Genomic DNA, 14,847 nt, shown 5'->3' with positions numbered 1-14,847 from the left:
GTTCCATATAGTAAGTTTTTACTTTCTCAATTGCTACCATACCCTATTACTGTCCTACTTTCCTTTATCATCACACCCACAACCTTCTTCTCAGTTTTGTTAAAACAATTGATTACCTCTAGTTAAGCCCATTGTTTTATAATTGGCATGAGCAACTTGGATCATTTACTAATATACAGGGTCTCCCAAACCACCTGAATCATTGTCAAACAGTATGTTGGTTGCATTTTTAAATAATAAGCTTTTGTTTAACCTTCAGATGTGTCTTCAGGTGACATATTTGAAATTTAAAGCAATGGGCCCAAGTACTAATTGGGGAAAAAAAATACAGTAAGTACATTTCTTCCTCATGTTTCCAGAATGTTTCCTTTTTTTTTTCTTTTGAAACTAATTTGTACGTTCACTGTATTTTTCCAGATTACAAAGTAAATTTACAGTTACCATACACACACACAAAAAAAGATTTTGAGCAAATTACTTTGAAAATATAACTAACATACAACTTAAAAATATCTTCCTCTTTCTCATCTTTTCAGAGAGCTTGTGAGACTTTCAAACACTCAGGGTCATACAGCTCGAAGCTTCCAACAGAACAGGGCCTAATGGTATTTACTGTCACTTAATCTTAGCTACTGACTGATTTATTACTGAGGCTTTGTCTTTTTCATTTTTTTCCACGCCACTTAATCTGATTTTTTTAAAACAGGAATTTTGGAGTTCTGTTCCCTGCATAAATAATGCACACTGACAAAGCTTTCCAAATGTTCTGCCCTTGACTGGTATAATTTGCTCCAGAACAATTACCAGAACCTGTAAAGTAGCAGGAACTGTTTCACTAGAGACTGGGACTCTAGAAAACGAATCCACCGTGTCTCACTTGGCAGAGATGTTGTCCGCCTTGCATCTAGCTCATCTTTATAATAAATAAGATGTCACAGTGCCACAAATTAAATTTATGCAAAGTAAAAAGTATGGTGCAAAGACCAAATTCAGAATATCTTCTGGGTGTAGAGGAAGCCCTCTTTATTGACAGGAGAAATCATCAGAGGAGGGGGAGAGGCCACATGTGGGATTGAGCGCCCTTCCATGAGTATTTTAACACCAGAGCAGAATTCACGGGTACAGCTTCTCTCAAGTGGGATATTAACTCTTAACTAGTGTCTGGCAAGGTCTGCAGCCCTGGAGCTTCTCCGATGTAGGCACGGACAATGTGTGGCTGAAAGTAATAACAAGTCCCCTCCTGGGAATTGTGGTCAGACAGTCTCCTGGAGCCTGTGAGCTTCTTGTGGTTCAAATCTCCTCTCTAAATGATTTGGGACCACTGATACCTCCTGGAACCTCAGTCCAGGGTCTGACAAGTCTCAATATACTGTAGCTCCTGATATCTACAAAATCTGTACTCAGTCTAACCTATTGATTCCTTGGACTTGTTGCCTGCGGCAGAGAGGAAACTAATTAAAAGAAAATGGAGCTTTGAAGATCTCTTAGAATCTCTCTGAGATGCTGCCACTAACCTCGGGAGTTTGAATGACTGCCCAGCACAGGAGCTGAAAACATACCTTTCTCTATGCGGTGGAACTAGGCAGAGGATGCCTTTGAAATGGTAAAAGGAGACTCACATGGCTGCTCTCATCTGAATTTTCCCCTAAGATTTTGAATGAAGTTAGAGCAATTTGAGGGTTTCAAAAATGTGTGTGTGTGTGTGTGTGTGTGTGTGTGTGTGTGTGTGCGCGCGCACACACACATGCACAGGTGCACATTTGGGATCATCAGAACATGTATTTTCAGGATATTTGTAAATATTAGTTAAAAATTTTTTTTATAGTATCTCTGTACAATAAGGACACTTTCTTCTATTTTGTAGGTAGGGAAAATGAGACTGAGAGAGGGTTAGGTAATTTTTCTTAAGTAATCTGAGTCAGCCAAAAAGACAGTTGGATGAGATTACAACTCAGAATTGCTGACGATGAAATACATGTGGAAACCACTAGACCACATCGTTATCTTTCTTTTTTGAATCGACTATAACAAAACAGCTCTTTGCTTACAAAATCCTTGACTGTGTTGTTCTGAAGCAGTTTCTAGGTAGATAGTACAAACAAATCACAAAATGATTACTTAATCCTAGCAAAATAGCTTACCTCTTCCTTTTTGATCACACTATGACCATTGGGAAATGGGGGAATGTATTTACAATAATACTGAGATCCTAATATTTCTTGGTTGTACTTCTGGCCATGTCCAGATGGCATCACCTTCAAAAAGCTGCAAAGGCATTTTGCCAGAATATCTCCTTGTTCCAAGGCAAGAGTCAGAAAGATGAGAATAGACCACAAGGCTATCATTAGATGAAAACAATAGACTGGGACTCACCATCCAAAAATCCTAAACTTCTTTCCACATCAGATAGTTTGCTAGTTACCTAGCCATGGTCATCTATTATCCTGCATTCTGAATAAAATTAGAGTTAAAAAAATAATGGGAATTTATTCCTGAATAACCAAATTCAGATTTTTTTCCTAATGATGAAGAATTATTCCCATTCAAGATTCAAAACAGTAGAGGACATCTTAACAGTATAAGGTAAGCCAGTAAAGTTGAAAATTATGAATCAATCCAGGTTCTGACTCTTGCATTCATCCTTTTTCCAGAACTGGAGAGATGAGAAACATACATTATTCTTCCAGAAATATCAGAAAACCAGAAGGAGTTAGAGGAAATGGGAATTTCTCATAGGATGTACCAGTTATCTTCAGCTAGGTAACAAACCACCCCAGAACCTTGGGAGTTCACTGAGTCAGAATTAACTTATTATTCCTCATGGTCCAAGGGTTGGCAAAGTGGTTCCTCTGATGCTTTGTCTTGGCTCATGGGAGTATCTGGAATTTCATAATCCCTGGAGCTGCTGGAATGCCCAAGATGGCCCCATGACCACTTCTCACAGCTGGTGCTGGCTGTTAACTGGGTCATATCAGGTCTCTAAGTGGCCTCTGTTTCTTCAGTAGGCCACCTGGGTTTCCTTACCCTGAAGTTTCAGGTCAGTTTTTCAATAATTACTGTTTAAAATTACCAAACAGAAATTCTAAATAGTGTTTTCTACAGAGAAAATTTTAATTAGTATATATCATAAGAGAGGAGATTATGATATCAATTTTTTAAAATAGGTACAGTTAATAAAGTTGTCTTTTTAGGGATATAACGTGTTTCAATGACTTGGGGAGAGACCAATTCTGTGGTAATTGAGGTTTTCCTTTTCTGTGCAGTTTCCATTTAAAGAATAGTCAAGAATAAAGCAATAAGACCTACACTTTTTTTTAGAAACTTCATTGTTGTATTCCAGTTCTTGCACTAATGTCATTAGAAAACTTTCAAAGTGACCCTTCTGCTTGAGTGATTCAATTCATCCCTGTATCAATTTCTTTTTCTAAACCTTGGATTTATGCAATCCAAAACATTGCTGGAAGGAATAAAAATGTGGTGAAACAAGAACTACATTCTCATATTTTTTTTGGTCAGAAAAAAATAGAGGTTTTTCTGTAGAGAGTTCCTGTGTGTCCTGGGTTAGATACATTATTATCTGGGGAAGAGGGTGGTAATGCTGGGGGATGCTGGATAACATGGGGAATTGGAAAAAAGAAAAAACAGTGCTTATTTCCAGATCAGACCTCAGAGGTAGGCCTTAGTGAATTGCTATTTAGCTTTTCTTTATCAGGCAGGCAGGCTCTCCTAACAAATGAGCTTTCCTGTGCATTCCCACACACTTTTTAAAACTTCCTTTTCTTGGGGCTGGGGTTGTGGCTCAGCAGTAGAGCACTCACCTAGCACGTGTGAGGTGCTGGGTTCGATCCTCAGCACCACATAGAAATAAATAAATTAATTAATAAATTAATTAACTAAAGGTATTGTGTCCAAGTACAAATGTGTGTGTGTGTGTGTGTTGTGTGTGTGTGTGTGTTGTGTGTGTGTGTATAAACAGAAACTTCCTTTTCTCTGGCATCCCCCTAACTATGCACATGATAGTCTAAGAATCAATTTTGTGACCTACCAGTATGTTTTAAGAAGACTGCCAAAGCCCAGGAAAGATCTCAGCTGAGGAATTACATTGGCAGAAAGAAGACTGGTACCTATGTTTTGATTGTTAGGTTCCAGCCAGCCTTTAGTAGTATCTTCTTTGGCCAAGTAGTTCGTGTTATCTAGTTGGAAGAGACATTAAACAATGAGTTTAATAATAAATGTACTCTTTCTCTTCCTTGGATCAATGTTTAATTTCCTACCTCTGAAAGGGAGAAGAAAACTTAAACATATAAAGAATTTGAGGTTTCTAAATAGAGATGTTCTGTATAAATTGGAATATGTTATCACAATGTGGTGCTAGGGCAGTTATGGAATCAGGAAAACTCTACTACATCCCAGAATAGATATCCACTGCTTGGTTGGATGGTTTAATTTCCAGTGGTATAATGTTTACTATTGTGAGACAGTAATTCCACTGTTGGATAGTATAAACTGTGAGATAATAATTTCTATGTTAAGTCAAAATATCCTTTCTGACATTTATATACATTATAACTGCTTTTGCCTAATGGATTGAATAATTTTTGTATTTTATATTAACTTTTATTATAGCATATATATATATATATATATATATATATATATATATCTCACATCTTAAGGGATTTACATTTGTTAATTCATTTAAGCTTCACAACATTCCTGGGAGCTAGGTACTTTTATTAACCCCATTTTTCAGATCTGGAAACCGAGGTATTGAAAAATTACATTGAATTGTTGAGGATGCTGACTCATAATGGTGATTGTGGGCAGCATGGGAGGAATGGAGAAACTCTAGATAGGGCACAGGGGTGGGAGGGGAAAGGAAAGAGAAAGGGGGTTGGAATGATGGTCGAATTAGTTAGACATCATTACCCTAAGTACATGTATGAAGACACAAATGGTGTGAGAATACTTTGTTAACAATCAGTGACTTGAGAAATTATGCTCTATATGTGTAATATGAAATGAACTTCATTCTGACATTATGTACATATAACAAATTAGAATAAAAAACAATTAAATAAAAAAAGAAGTAGGGCTAGTATTTGAACCCAGGCAGCTAGATTCCAAGGCCTTTTCTGTTAACAAGTACAGATACACATCAAACTGTTAACTGTCAACACCAGCATTTAGTAATTGATATAAGGAACTACATATATTAGCAGTTGTTGCAACCAAGAAGATATTTTTTTACATCCCCAGTATCTAATTCTGCAAACTCAGAAAGCAGTTAGCCTTGATGCACTGAAGAAAGCAACTAGGTTGTGATGCTTAATTCTGTGGATGGCCCTAACATGCTTAAGAACAGATCCTCTGCTTTTCTAATCTCTTCCTTCATGGTCATCTCTAGTACTTTCATATTTCTTCATATTTATCTTCTCCCAGAAAATATTTGTTGAATACATACTTTCCCCAGGCTCTGTGCTAGACACTGTATAAAAATAAAACCCCCCCCAATTTTTTTTTTTTTAGTCAGTTTATAGGTTTGGGATGGAAGAGAATTAAGTTTAAAAATGATCCTAGCATGTTAACAAATTATGATGGAATTATGCTTTAGGTTCTCTGGGAGTGGGAAGAGGTCTCTGAATAATACTGGGGCATTAGGGAAGGATTTCCAGAAATGGTTATACTTTGAGATGTGAAGGATAAGTAGGGATAAACCTAGTGGAGGGGAGAGGAATACTGTAAGAAGGGAAGAGACAAACAGGCAAAGCCTTGACAGTATGATTGAGACTGAAGTGTACAGGAACTGCAGTTGAATTCCCTGGAGAGGAGCTTCTCTCGAGGGACAGCTGGAGACAACAGGACAACATCATTGGGAGGTATGTGTGTGTGTGTGTGGGTGAGGGGTAGCCATTGTAATGTTTAACTTCTAAGTGACTTTATTCAATAAATATTTATGAGGTTCTTAGTACATACCATGGTCTATGCTAGATATCGGTTATTTCTTGTGAACAAAACAGCTGTCTTCTTAATGCTGAGTCAATTGGAAAATAAAGACAAACAATAAAAATAAATGTGGTGCTATGATAAAGGACTTACAGAAGGTAATTCGGAGTACATTTTTTCCAGAATTGAATTTGTCCTGGGATTAGGGTCAGCCTTCCTAAGGGAGTAATCTTTATGCTAAGATTAAAAAACAAAATTTAGCAAGGTGAACCTGGTAGGTAGAAGTGAATGGAAGGAGGGGAAATATACCAAAAAGGAAAAAAAAATGCAGGGAATAATTGCAGAACTGAAATAAAGATCAGTGTTATCTTGGTTTGATTCCTCAGAAGTAGACCCCATGATTAAAATTTAGGTAAAAGTAGTTTATTTGGGAGGTGATCAGAGGAGAGTTGAAAAGAAAGATTGGAAAAGCAAGAGCCCAATGCATATTGAATTAATGATCAAGTTACCTCTTTGGATACCTGGGGATCAATCCCACTGTAGAACTCTGGAAGACTGTGTATATCGTGCTTCAGAATTGTTTTATCTGAGAGACAAGGAAGAGTGAGTATTTATTGATCAAATCCAAATTGTTATTGATTGCAGACTTTTCTCAGGGATGTTAACTCCTCAACATTTCCAGTATAGCCAGCATATCCATTAAAACAAGCTCCTGTAACCCTCATGCACAGTTGTGGGAGCGTTCAGTCAAGTATATTCAAATGGTATCTTTTATGGAGTCATTGTTTTAACAATGAATCTTCAAGACTGTTGTTCACTATATGACAAAACAAGGGGGACTAGCTCTCAAGTCTTTGTTGCTGCTGTTGGTCCCAAGGTCAAATTTGAAATATACCATTTGTGTCCTCTACCAGTCATTCTAGTTCTCCCTCACCTTGGTCAATACGTTCACTAATCTAAATTTCTTGCCTAGTAAGATTACCCAGAGCTTCATTCCTTCATGTCTGAGTGGTCTGAACTCTTGGGTCTCTTTCCCCATGAAGCTGATAACGAGGTGTACTGTTCAACAGCTAGCCCTGAGTTGAGCTGTAGTGTACCAACAATTCATCTATCACTTGTCCCAAGCATAGATCTGGCTTATAGAAGACAAGACATGCTCTGTTGGACCACATATGTTACCTAAAGAAGAAGGGTAGGCAACTTGGGAGTCTGGGCTAGTTCTTCATATTAACTGGGACCATTTGGATTTGTACTCTGTATTTTTACTGTGTTATAGAAAGATGTGAAGATAACCAGTTAATGATGAGCATTTTCTCTTTCATTATCACTTGATTTCCCATGGTCTTGAATTGAGCTTTTATAAGAATCTATACACCTAGTTTCTGTTGGTATCTTGCCAACTGCTTTTTAAATGCAGCACATGAAATAGCCTTGCAAAAAAAAAAAAAACTCAACTTTCCACAAAGCATCATAATCTACCTTAACTATCTTTATCAAAACGGAATCTGGTGGTTCAGATGGCCGAGTGGCAGGATGCTTGTACTACATCTTTAATTTACTGCAAACTTCTCTTTTCTAGTCGCTAGTCAAATTTGGAAGCTATCCATATTATCCCATAAACGTGTAGGAGAAATAGTTTCAAATGTGGCATATGCTGCATCTAAGGTATAAGGAGGTCTATTGAGGGTCACACTTTAAAAAAACATTTATTTATTTATTTTTATGAGTGGCAGAAGGGACAACATGTATGAATTTGCCCTTTAACTTTGTGGGAAGATCCAGACATACCTCTAGACACTGGATCTCTAAAACTTCTCTAATACGACAGGGTTTGTTATCATTTCTTTTGGCTTCTCTATCACTCTGATAAACAGCTATCTTACTTGTGGCACACGTGTTTGCCACTTTCTTCTGTCCAGGAACATTGAGATAATTAATAAGTCAGTGTGATGTTTGAAAAATTGTGATATTTGTGGAAATCTGGATACCTTAAAAAAAAATTCTGTTCTCCTTTCTGGAGTCAAGCATATTCCAAGCAGGACAAAAGCAAAGGCAGAAACTCATAACAAATTATTATAGAATTTCTGTGCATTGTGAAAATTCTCATTCTTTTGCAGGTGCCACTCAAGTACAGCTGAGCAGTGTGGGGCTGCTTTTCTCTTTAACTCTTCTCCATCTGCACCTAGCAGGAAATTCAACAGACAGGACAACCATCACAAGAAGAGGTATGACCCTGAGAATGAGGGAAAAGGGACATAGAAGTATTTGTCCAGGGGAGGAGGACACAAAGTTCAAAAGAGCTGAAAGTTTCTGAGGGTGGCCAGGAGGATGCTTGGGGAGGTTGGTAGAACAGGTTGGAAGGCTTCTCTCTGGATTTCCACACCTCCCTTATGGACCTTCTTATGCTTTTGAGTTACTGCAACTTTAGACTGAAGTAGAAAATTACTTTACAAAGGCTTCCAGATCCCATATGTTTGCTAATGCAGAAATGTAAGAGGTTTAGAGGGCATGAATTGTCTCTCCCCTATTCTACCATATATCAAGAAAGTAATGCTAAGGTTATTAAGGGTTTTAAAGGTGGATGTGAGCAAATTTGCATTTTTGGAAAATAACTCTGGCTACCATGCCATATGAAACTATGTTAAAAAAAAGAAATGCTGCAAAAGGGGAAATCAATCAGGGAAGGCTGTTGCTATAGATCAGTCAAGGAAGTACAAAGTTTTGCTTTATGATGGTGGCACAAGAATGAAAGTATGGGGGATATTTGAGATATAGTTGGCAAATGGTGACTCAATGAGTGATTTAATTTGGAAGGTGAGCAAAGAGAAGGAAATGATGTCTCCTTTGGCAACTGAGTAGAGAGTAGTGCCGTTTTCTGAGATATGATATAATGAAGAAGGAAAGTGCATATTATAAATTCATTTTTGAGTTCAAAGTATTTAGGAGGCATCAAAAGGGTGATTTTCGGTAGGAGTTTAATGTACATCTCAACATGGGAAGCAGAGAATTGGTAGGAATTATGATACAGAAGGTGCTTTGAGTCATGTGATAGGACAAGATGGCTCAGAAAAGGAATGTATATGGTGAGAAGAGAAGTTGCATTGCAAGTTTCTTGGGATTAGGTCAATCAATGAGCTGTCAATATTTGGATATGTTTCCTGTGTGTTTGTTTCAGTTTGTTTTGGCTGCTATAACAAAATACTGTAACTGGATGGCTTATCAATGAGAGTTCTAGAGGCTACAAAGTCCATTATCAAGATTCTGGCAGGTTCAGTGTCTGGCATGGGTTAACTTTCTGGTAAATAGATGGCACCCTCTAGCTGTGTCACCACCTGGAAGAAGGAGGAAGAGATCTTTCTCAGGTCTCTCTTTTATAAAAAATATGTTTTAGTTGTTGGACCTTTATTTTATTTATTTATATGTGGTGCTGAGAATCAAACCCAGTGCCTCACCCTTAGGAGGCAAGCACTCTTTCACTGAGCCACAACTCTAGCCCCTCTCTCAGGCCTCTTTATAAGGGCATTGATCTCACTCACAAGGGCTCTTCCCTCATGGGCCTAATCACCATATCAAATGCCTTATTTCCTAATATCATCACCTGAGGGATTAGGATTTCCAACATTTGAATTTTTAAGAGAACACAAACATTCAAACCATAGCTAGAAGTGTTGATGAAAGGGCTTGAAAATGTACCAGATGTTGAAATTGCCAACAGATGGGGAAAGAATCAGAAAATCTTGGATAAAAATCACAATGAAGAATACAGGTTTCTACAACAGAATGTCATGGGCTTCCTGTTTCTAACTTGTTGACCAGGTGAGGGGGTGTTGATCTCTAGTCTAGGTCATGGACTAAGAGGCTCAGATTTGGAAGGTGGAGGGATGGAAGAAGTATTCTCTTTTAAAGATGTTGATTGTGAGATGCTTTTAGGAAGTCCCAAAAGTAATGTCAAGTAGTAATTTGGCTAGAGGAATCTAGTATTATGGATAGAAACCTGGTTTTGAGTTAATGGATGTATGAGTCATATAAAGAATGGGTATAGGAAGAACAAAAAGAAGTACTAAAGAGATGAGCAAAGAAATGGCTGAAGATGGAACTCTGAGTCACATCACCATTTGGGAGGCAAATGGAGGAAGGAGTGAAGGCTAAACAAAATCCCATGAAAAGGTAGAAGGAAAATTGGAAGAACACCATCACATCTGAAATAAGACAGTTTCAAGAAGGGTGGGGTTGCAGAGATTCTAAAATGCTACCAAAAAATCAGAAATAGAAAATGACAAATTATATTTGATAACATGAAAGACAGTTATGACCTGAATCTGAGAAAATTATTGAGGATAACTGCAACATAATTAAAAATGCATGGATTGTGAAGAGATTGGAAGACTCACCATGCTCAGAAATCAATTTGGGGAGGATTAAGGGCTTAAATGTGAAGTCTTTTAGGGGAAAAAAAGAATATCTTGTGTCTTTCATAACCAGGAAAATGCAAGATAATAGAATAATCATGTATAATTTCACCATTATTGGTTTGACAGAAATTGGTAAAATTATATCAGTATTGGGAAGGATAGACAACTTCATGAAAATTTATTCACCCTTTGTGGGATAAAAAAAATTGGTACAATAACTTCAGAAAATAGTTTGTAACTTCCTTGAAACCTGGAAATTTTCAATTCTGATCAAGTGATTACATTTCTGGATGTATAATATAGTTGTAATATTTCCAAACTGGTTGTCTCTTTATATATACATGAAATACCATATAAAGCATTTTTCAGTAAATAGGAGGATAGTCAATCACTGTTGATTGCTCCTTTCATATGCTTGCTTATGAAAAGAAGAGAGAGAAAACTGCAGTATCTAATTATGTTTCTCTGGTCTTTTCTGGACATATTCCTTCTCACATGTGGCCCCAGTTGGTGTGGCCATTCTTGCTCCTAGCTTGTGTTTCCTCTCACATGGTGTTCATTGTTAATGTGAGTTCATGGTTACCTTCACTTTCTGAGCAGACTCTTCCCATTTTATCCCATATTAAATTTGCAGTCAATTTTTGGAACAGCCTAAAAATCTGGTCAGTATTTAAAGCAGAGTTTCTCTTGGGAAAGGGGGTTCGGGACTTTCATAGCAAATGCAATTTTGATAATAGAATAGTGAGAAGTGCCTGAGTTACTGATTTCTAGAGATTTCTGACTTCCTGGAAAATAACTTTTATTTAAGGCCTTGGGGAATACGAAAAATAATCCTCAATAAGGATGATACTGTTATTTATAGAGTGTTTTTAAAAAATATATATATGCAATGTTCCGAGTGTTTCTCAGATGTCACAGCTGTCTGGAAGAGACTCCACAGAGTATTGCCAATATTATTTTTTATTTTTAGTAAATATTCAGTAGAGGCTGAATCAATGCCCCATTAAAAACACTTTCAGAATTGAGTCTGAGTCATCTTGGTTTTTCTTCTCTAATCCATTTGTTTTCTAGACAGAGTGATTGAGTGGTTTCTTGATTGAGTGATTTCCAACCTTGACTCAAACTGACTACCACACGCTAAGGCTGTAGTTTCATTCTATCAACTACAGAGAGCAAAGTGAGAGCAGCTCTAGAGATGGGAAACCTTCAAAGATCATCAGCATCAAAAGGCTCTGGTTGAATCTATCACCATCCGCGGCACTGTGCTGTGTGTTGTGCTCTGTGGTTTCAGAAAGGCTGCTGACACCTCAGAATCAGTAATGAGTAAATATCCCAAAGAAACAAACCTAAAAAAACATGTTACAAGCTGCAGAATCTGAAGATTCCACTATGTGTGATCAGCGAAGTTTTCCTTACATGTCTGCTTCACATTTCCATATACAAAAGTCTTGTTTGCATGCAATTTGATTCTTAAAAATCAATCTGTAAAATAAACATAGGACTTAATCAACACCCCCATTTTAAAGATAAAAAAGCTGAGATTTAGAGATGATAAATGATTTGTGCACAGTTACAGGACTAATAAATAATGGAGAAGGGGCTTGATCCCAGCTACATCTTTGATTACAAATTCAGTGTTCTTTCAACTGAACAACACTACAAAGTTGTCATCCAGACATGGTAAAGTGCAGTGAAAATTACCAGGTTCTTATATTTTTACCAGACGAGTTCACTGTCTTTCCCCCACAGAGCTATGTTGCAGTGTTTATTTAACTGTTCATTAGTTCCAAATAATTGTTATCATAAGTTTAGTGGCAGTATGAATTCATTCCATTTAGAATTTTTAAAGAAACTCATAAGAAGGCTATTTACATATTTTTCTCTGAGCTATTTTTCAAATTATAGGTTAAGTTTGCCTCTGAATAACAGGGATATCACAAAATTTCATCTCTGCAGTCTCTTGTAGTCCTAAAATTCTAGGATGCAATTTGAAAAATTGAGGATGTATTTTGCAGTATGAGTATTAATGTGACTAGAGCACATTTTTTTTACATGACTTAATTGGTATTGGTATTTGCTAGATGTTTTATAGGCATTGTCTAGTTTAACACTTAAAATAACCTTTGGTAGGTGGGTACTATTATTGTCTTTTATAGACAATAATGTAGACTCTAAGATCTAAGTACTCTTAGTTCACCTCATCAATAAATGTGCTAAGGTTGAAACCGTCTGTCTTTTTTTGCAACCTATACTCATAGTCTCATGCTCTCCTGCAGAACTTTGATATTCATAAAAGAAAAGTTTGAAGTCTAAGAAACTAGTATCAGGGAAGGCTAGATGCAATAATTAATAGCTCATATTAAAATTAGGGGTCAGAACTTCCAAATTCATGGGGGGAAATATAGCCTTTGAGTCAGACCCATCTTTACATGGTGATCAAATATGAATCTCACAACATTGCTATAAAATGAAATCAATAATGGTTACAAGATATCTGAGATGTAGTATGACCTCCATAAAACCAGCTTTTATAGCTTTTACTTGATATATATATATATATAGTTATATATATATATATATTTTTTTTTAACGTGAAACACTCCTTGTTTAAAGAAACAGAAATGTATCTGAGAAAAATTACCTCCTATAATCCGAAGCCTGAAGGGGCATTTCTGGGTGTGGCCAATTCAAACATTCAACACTATTCCATGGCCCCAGGTTCTCTTCCTCTTTTTGCTTAGTAGTCCTGCCTTGTTCTTTCATGGTTGCTGATGTGTCTACATGCCAGCAAGTCCATGCAGACACAGCCAGTTCCAGTAGAAAAAGCAGAAACATTTCTTCCAGGGCTTCCTGAAGACTGCCAGTAGATTTTGACACACCTTCTTTCAAAAGAAATAACCATCCAGGAGAATAGAATTTACATAACTAGCTTTGACTAAGTAAAATTTTCCTTCCTACAGCGGGGAGGGGCTTAGCGTCCCTTAAAGCATAGGGTCACTCAAGACACAAACAGAATTATGGTAATATTGATCAGGAAGAAGAAATGGGGAATGGCTGTGAGGTGGGCAGTTACAAGTGTGGACAATACACCCAAGAAGAGAGGAGAGTGTGAGGCCAAAAGCTCACTTTTAGAGAGACAAGCAGTGATTCTTGGAAATGAATCCAGGTGTGAACTTGAACTAGACTAATTTGAGTGAATCTGCGTTCAAGTCAAGGGCTTAATCACAAGGGATAAAGTCAGAGCCCAAGAACCAGAGACCCATAACAAAGTCAGAAAGCAGAAGAAGGTAATAGGAGAAGCTGGAGGCTCAGGTGCTAGCCTAGAGCTATGGCCTTCTCTTAGGACAAAAAATTAGTCCCAGAATCTAGGGTGGTACCTAAACACACAAGTAAGATTCAGAATGGACCCAGTATACCCCTTTCTCAACTGAGTCTTCAATCTGCTCTCTTCTTTGGGCCCTACCTTTTAGGCAATGAATATGCTCCTTTCTCCATCCTTAAAAAATGTCCTTCTTTACTGTATTTCAGTGGAATTTTACTTTGGTTGCCCCTGTCTTTTTCCTGGTTGCCCTAACTCTCATTTCTGGACTCCAGATTGTCACTATTCATGGTGCCACACAACATTGCCCTATCAATATTGTCACTATTCATGGTGCCATACAACATTGCCCTATCTATGTTCCCAAATATGCTGATGTTGCTTCAAGAAGTAATTCATGTCACCCTCACTGTCAAAGTCAGTGGTCACTTTCAGACTTTCTCGTATTTGAGTTCTTTATTAAGCACTTTCCTTCTGTGTAATTGAGTATACTCTTCAAGTTAACCCCTTAGCATCCATGGCAAGGCTCCCTGTGGCCATCACTGAACTGCCCTGACCAGCTTTCCTCAGCTCCTTTTCCTTAGCTTGTCTAGTACATTATGTTGCTTCTGAGGTTTCTAATCCTAAATTAACATTTTAAAAATTTATTTATTATTCTTGTACATAAAAATCACACAAAATAGTGGGTTTCATTGTGGCATCTTCCTTCATGTACAATATGCCACAGTGAAATTCACTGTTCTGTATAATTGATTTTTTTTTAAAAAAATATTTTTATGTGATGTGATAAAGAAAATAACTTACTCATATGTATCTGTATATTTAGATCTTCACGGCATTTTTTGTTTTTGAAAATTTTTAGTAGTAAGTGGGTAGAAGTTAATAAGAACAAATTATTAGTGTGAGGTGGGTGGTTATAAGTGTACGTCATACATCTGAGAGGAGAGTGTGAGGCCAAAACTCACTTTTAGAGAGACAAGCAGTGATTCTTGGAAGTAAATCCAGGTGTGAACTTGAACTAGACTAATTTGAATGAATCTGTGTTCAAGTCAAGGGCAAGTAAGTGGGTAGCAGTGAATAATAACACGGAATTGTTGAAGAAAGAAAAGTTAGCCTTGTCCCCCACTCCCACCTTTTTTTTTTTTTTTTTGCCAAAGACAAAAATGGTTG

The 14,847-nt window shown here is 37.2% G+C and overlaps 1 long non-coding RNA gene across 1 annotated transcript in view; it reads left to right on the top strand.

Moving 5' to 3' along the window:
• Window positions 1–14,847, top strand: part of LOC144365342 (uncharacterized) — a 238,731-nt gene that overhangs the window by 52,292 nt on the left and 171,592 nt on the right. Inside the window, exon 2 of the long non-coding RNA XR_013423656.1 lies at window positions 8,064–8,171. This is a non-coding gene — a long non-coding RNA (uncharacterized LOC144365342). The remainder of the gene's footprint in view (window positions 1–8,063; window positions 8,172–14,847) is intronic.

Source organism: Ictidomys tridecemlineatus, chromosome 7 (genome assembly GCF_052094955.1).
Source record: "Ictidomys tridecemlineatus isolate mIctTri1 chromosome 7, mIctTri1.hap1, whole genome shotgun sequence".
In the NCBI taxonomy this organism is placed as follows: Eukaryota; Metazoa; Chordata; class Mammalia; order Rodentia; family Sciuridae; genus Ictidomys; species Ictidomys tridecemlineatus.
This window is presented reverse-complemented; position numbering and strand designations above follow the sequence as displayed.